This window comes from Pinus tabuliformis, chromosome Q, assembly GCF_031772625.1.
Source record: "Pinus tabuliformis cultivar Carrire ecotype Pingquan chromosome Q, CPIR1, whole genome shotgun sequence".
Lineage (NCBI taxonomy): Eukaryota > Viridiplantae > Streptophyta > Pinopsida > Pinales > Pinaceae > Pinus > Pinus tabuliformis.
In genome coordinates this window covers 173625381-173631601 of record NC_142296.1, presented here as the reverse complement: position 1 = coordinate 173631601, position 6221 = coordinate 173625381, and the positions used below count along the sequence as shown (strand labels likewise).

The following is a 6221-nucleotide window of genomic DNA, read 5'->3' as shown; positions in this document are numbered from 1 at the left end:
TCTGACTCTAGGAGAGAGGGACCCAAAATCTTTGAGCCATAAAGCACTGTGGGGCGAATCAAAGTGTTCAGGATGCTCATTTTGGACGAGATGTCTTGGAAATGGTGTCGGAAACATTGCCTCTCCAGAAGGGCTAGGGAGCCATACCCTTTGTTGATCCGAGACTCAAGGGTTGGCCGCAGGCTGAAGCAAGCCCCTGAATACTGAACTCCCAAATATGTATAGGTGCTGACAATCTCGATCTCTTCTCCTTTAAATAGGAAGTGGAAGTCCGATTTTTCTGGACTCCATTGAAGATAATCACTTTGGTTTTACCCAAGTTCAGAGTTAGATGCCTCCGGTCACAAAAAGCTGCGAGAGCATCCAGCTGTCTCTGAAAGCCTTCTTGGGAGGAGGCAATAAGGGCAATATCGTCTGCAAAGAGGAGGATGGAAATCAAGACTTGGTGAAGAAGACACCCATCTATATCCTAGATATGCTCCCGGAGGAAGGGCTCAAGCTCATTGATATAGATCCCGAATAAAGTAGGAGAAAGGGGGCATCCTTGCTTAACTCCAATGGGGCTTCGGATGAAATCCGACATTCCTCCAACTGTGCAGAGACGACCAAGGATGACCTCATAGAGGCGCATGATAGCTGTCAGGAGAGTTGAGGAAATGCCAATCTCTCTTAGCCTCTGGAAAAGATCTTCCCTTGGGACTGAGTCAAAGGCCTTCCGGAAGTTTACAAAGCAACAGTACACTTTAGAGGATCGATGCCTAGCCTCCTCAATCACCGCATGGAGAGTAAGCATGTGTTCAATCGTCTGGTGATCTGGGCAGAATCTTGCTTGGCCCTTGGCCCTGAGTTGTCTCTGCTCAAGGAAATGGGAGTGTCCTATGGAGTGCTATAGCATATAGCTTGGAGAATGTGTGCCCAACCATGATTGTCCTATAGTTGTTGGGGTCAGAAGTAGGCCCTAACTCGTGGATCGGGTAGATAATGTGGTGTGACCAACCATCCGGAAATCCATCCTGAACCACTTGGTTGAAAAGGTCCACCAGATATCCTACTAGGGGGCGAAGTCCATGCTTGAAGACTTCTGCGTGGAAGTCGTCTTCGTCTGCTGCCCTTCTTGTCCATATTGCCTCTCTGATATCTTTGTCGGAGAAAAGGTGGCAGGAGGTGTGGGGGGGGGGGGGGGAAGTAACCTGAATCAGAGGTTGCCCAAGAATGTCATACAATTGGGAGGTGTGAGAGAACATTGAGGCAGGATCAAGGTCAACTGGGGTAGGTGAACGCCGAGAAAGGATGGTCCCCCAGATATCTTTAGGGGAGCGAAGGAGGAGAGTAGAAAGAACCTGTCTCCTATGGGCAATGAAAAGGCGCTTCTTGCAGCGAAGGAGGCGATGGTAGGCTAAACAAAGGTCTGGGTATGTTGGCAAGGAGTTCCAGAATGCATGTCGAAGGTCTTGATGCATAAACTTGCATTCATGGTCACACCATTTATTCATAGGGCAATTTCCCGGTTTGCGGGAGGTGGTGGCGGTACGGGTAGAGTGGGATAAGGATTGGAGCATAGCTTCCCAGATTGCATATGAGAGGCACTGGTATTTGTCCTTAGCGGAGTTGAGAGAGGCAAACTGGGACTCTGATGGGAGTGTCTGTCTGAGGATAGAGGAGAAGAGATCAGGGTCACCTTCCTCAAATCGAAAGGTGGTCCTTGGAGGGCTACGAGGAAGAGTAGGAGATGGATCCGGGAGGTCAAACTGCAGAGAGAGTGAGAGAAGTGCATGATCTGCGAGAGGGATGGGGGTGATCGAGAAATTTTTTATGTAAGGGAGGAGATATGGGTTTGCAATAGTGTAGTCAACCACACTTTCCCCGCCTCCAAATGGTCTGCAGGTAAAGAAGTGCAAGGATGGGAAACATGGTAGGCCATTCAGAATAACCAGCTCATGAGATTCTCACAATTGTAGTAGATATCTCCCATAGGTTGTGGTGGGTCCCAAGTGATCCTCGAAGGTTCCATGCATGCCGATCATGGTCGGGTCAATCCCCCGAGTGCAAAATATATCCTCTGTCCGGTGGTGCATGGGAGTCTGGAGGACTTTGGTACGAGCATTGAAGTCCCCCGTGAGAATGACGCCCCCTATTGCCGAAAACCTAGTTATGTCAGAGTACAAGTCTGTAAAAGGGTCTCTGTTTGAGCTATTGTGAATAGCATAGGAAGACGAGATAGGTGGGAAGTAACATACTGCGACATAAATGTCTCTCAGAGGTGATGTTCTGACTGTGATCTGAATCCACATGAATCTAGCATATTCATTGGTCGCGACCACTGATACTATGCTCCTGAGGCTATCACAGACGAGGCAAGCAACATCCCCTAATCCCTTGAAACCTCCTAAACTACGTGTCTCCTGTTTGCAAACTGCGATCCACTAGTATCTTGTAATGTTAGGGAGAGGTTGCACTGGGCTCACATGAGTCTTGGTAACCAGGAGGATGTCTGCTGAGCTAAGGGCTTCATAAAGTAGCCCCGGTGAAGACCAGAAGGAACCATTTCCATTCTAGCAGTGAACCGAGAGATCCGTGCCCCGCCTCCTCTCCGCTCGGGCCTGTCATTTGGAGCTACCTGAACGGGATGACCATCCTGGGGGGAAGGTGTCCCGAGTAACTGCCCGAAGGTTTCTAATCACTGCCCATTTCCCTCCCTATCTTGCTACTTCAACCTGTTCCCTGGCCTATTTCAATTCAGCGACTTGAGCTCTTGTGAGGTCTCCATCCAAAAACACTTTATTCGAAAGAGAGAATAGCTTTTGCTTGGCTCGGAGTACCTGAAGTCTATCCAAGGAGTCACAGAACCTGAGGAAGAGGGTAGAGTCCTACCCTATCCAGGCTTTGTCCAAAGTTATGTCTGGTATGTCGAGAGTGTCGCATAGAAACCTGTTCCCCAATTCCATTGGGTCCGCTGAGGGGGGGGGGGCGTGTAGGGAGTCCTCTTATCCTAAGATTTAATTCTCTTTCTCATCGAGTTCTTTCCTCCACGAACTTTGCCTGCACTACTTCCTCCACTGCTATGAGCAGAGGGGCCTTGTCCTTTCCTTTGACCACTTGTGCCCATGTGCTGATATGCGACTCTGTTTCCTGTTTAAAGGACATTTGTTGGGATCTAATTTCCTCCTGTTTGCTTTTAAGATCTCTGATCTCCGCCTGTAAAATCTCATCGGAATTCTGCCCCGCACTTTGTTCTCAGTATTCCTGTAGTGTTTTTCTGATAGATGCGTTGTCTCCCTCTACTGATAGAACTCTGTTTGACAAAGTGCCGATGTCGGCTCGCAGCCTGCGATTTTCCGCCTCTAGGTGTTCCATTTTCCTCATAATTTGTCTAATTTGGGATGTCCAGAAAGCAAAATCTGTTTCTAATGCAATATTGGTGGGGTTGTATACATTCTCACCTTTATTGTGGCACTGTTGTAAGTACTTCAATGGACCTCTGTTGTTGAAATCTTTGGACAGTGGCGTTTCGGCTTCCCCAGGATCCTTGTTGTGTTGCTACTCAACTAGCCATGCATCGCATTCATCGATCCAAGTCTTAAATTTTGGGTTGTTGGCATCAAGAACAGATCCTGCCTTAAATGTAGCCATAGCTGTTTGATATTCCTCCACAGAAAAGCAAGCAATACCCTTACGAAGATATGCCTTTACCAGAGAAGGATCCAATTCTATTGCCGAGTTTGCATCAGCCACAGTGTCTGTATAATTCTCGAGCTTAATGTTCGCCCACGCCTTGTCAACATAGAACCCGACATTGGAAGGTTCCAGGTGTATGGCCTGCATGTACAAATCGACGACCTGTTCGAACTCGTCTTCCTTAACAACCTCAATAGCTTGCGTCTCAAGATCCTCAGCCATTGATGCACTTACAAAATGACTGGTATTTTAGCGAGATGGCAACAGTGGGCATGGTGCAAGCTTCACGAATTTTGCACAAGAATTTGGCAAGGTTCGTGGGCGAAAATCAACCAAGGAAACTGAGAACCTGAGAAGAAGCCCGCACTAAAACCTTGAGAACCTCAGAACCTGAGAAGAAGGTTGCCCTCGTGACTACTGGAGATCAAGGTTGTTCCGACATCCAGTCGTCTTAGTGTTACGTGGGCAGAAAGAAAGAATGTCGTCTCAGTGTTACGTGGGCAGAATTGAATGCGTTCACCAGAAGGGGCCACTGAGGGCTTGTCTGTCGATGGACATGGTGCCTACTTTCGCCTCTGGTCCTGCTATATCGCTACCGCTCGATTTCGATATCTCCATAAAGATAAATTAAGCCTGAGAAGAAGCCTGCCCTGAAACCTTGAGAACATCAGAACTTGAGAAGAAGGTTGCCCTCGTGACTACTGGAGATCAAGGTTGTTCCGACATCCAGTCGTCTCAATGTTACGTGGGCAAAACGAAATAATGTCGTCTTAGTGTTACGTGGGCAGAATTGAATGCGTTCACCAGAAGGGGCCACAGAGGGCTTGGCTGTCGGTGGACGTGGTGCCTACTTCCGCCTCTGGTCCTGTTGTATCGCTGCGGCTCAGTTTCGATATCTCCAGAAAGATAAATTAAACCTAATAAGAAGCCTGCCCTGAAACCTTGAGAACCTTAGAACCTGAGAAGAAGGATGCCATGTCATCTCAGTGTTACGTGGGCAGAATTGAATGCGTTCACCAGAAGGGGCCACGGAGGGCTTGGCCATCGGTGGACGTGGTGCCTACTTTCGTCTCTAGTCCTGCTGTATCACTGCCACTCGGTTTCGATATCTCTAGAAAGATATTGTGCATACAACTAGGGTGCCAGAAATGTCTCACCCAATAGAGAATATCCTTGGCAGTAGTACCTCTATCCGGAGACAGATATTCGGTAAATCAACAACCAGATGATCAAACCCCACCGTGACTCTGGCTATTCCCTATGCTGGATAGTGAAAGCTGCTCCAAGCACTGCTATGGAATTGTGTCACCCTCTCTCGACTCAGAATCTATTGATCTTCTCCTAGTCCGCCCCATAGAATCTCCCCAGCGTCAGCCTTTGCGACTTTTGTGTCTCAATGCGTCAGCCCTCTGCATCCTTTGCATTAGCTTTACGACCTCTGCGTTAGGTCTTCTAGGGCCTGCGCTATCTCTCACGACATTGCACTACCTCTCTGCTATCTATTCTTCAGCCTCGGATGAAAATCCCTTGCTGAACTGCCCCTCACTACAAATCTGATCACTAACTCGATTTCCTCAGCAAACCTCGGCCCAAAAAATCGAATTCTTTGATCACTTCATGTATCTCCAACTGACCCTCAAGCCTCCTCTTATACTTTTCCTGTTGATGAATCACCAACCGAGATTAAGTCCCTAATTGACAGCTAAGATTAGAACTAGCTTGATCCTTGTCACTTAGAACTTTCTCACCCATATTTTATTAATACACATTAATATTTTTATTTTCCTAAGTTTAGACTTCAGAACCCATTAGAAATATTAATTATTTTAATAGTTCCTCATCGGGGTGGAATTTCTCCAAACGATTTCTGGGTCTTGGAGATCTCATGTGCCTTAGCCTCTCCACCAATTTTCAAGGTTAGAGCACATCTGATGCTACCCAAAATCAACACTAACATCATGTTAGAAGTAGTCATCTTGCAAAGATGGATCATCACGATCCTATATGAACCATCATTTTTGGAAGGTTCTTAGAAGGAGCATTATGACATGACTAGTATGGAAACAATACTATTGAAGGATGAATGAATGCAGATGGTCAAGTTTCAGCATGAAGGACATAATTAAAGTCTTTATACTCTTGGGAAAAGAAACCTATAAGAAACAAGCTCATTCAAGAAAGATGGCTAGATGGTTGTATGGAAGAAAAGGTATGCATGTTTTAAGTAACTCTTCTCTAGGGTAAGGTTCATATCTACAAAAATCTTGCAAAAAGAGTTGGATATAAAAGTGTGCTCAATAAGTCTTCCATATGGTTGCATGATGCTCAAGGAAGAAATTTGACATACTTTGGAATAAACAGAGATCAAGACTCTCATAATATTGCATGGCATATGACGATGTTAATCAACATCAAGTATAGTCTCTGAAAGAAAGAAAGGATGTTAACAATGACAACTCCAAGGAAGATATTACAACTTGGTAATCAAGTTTTATCCAGGGTCACTCTCATTAAAATGACTACATGGAGAAAGATTCATATGGATA

The 6221-nt window shown here is 46.2% G+C and overlaps 1 pseudogene; it reads right to left on the bottom strand.

The window, feature by feature from the left end:
* Positions 1 to 3537: 3537 nt before the first annotated feature.
* LOC149218798 (protein SGT1 homolog B pseudogene) lies at positions 3538 to 3897 on the bottom strand (annotated as a pseudogene).
* Positions 3898 to 6221: the final 2324 nt, after the last annotated feature.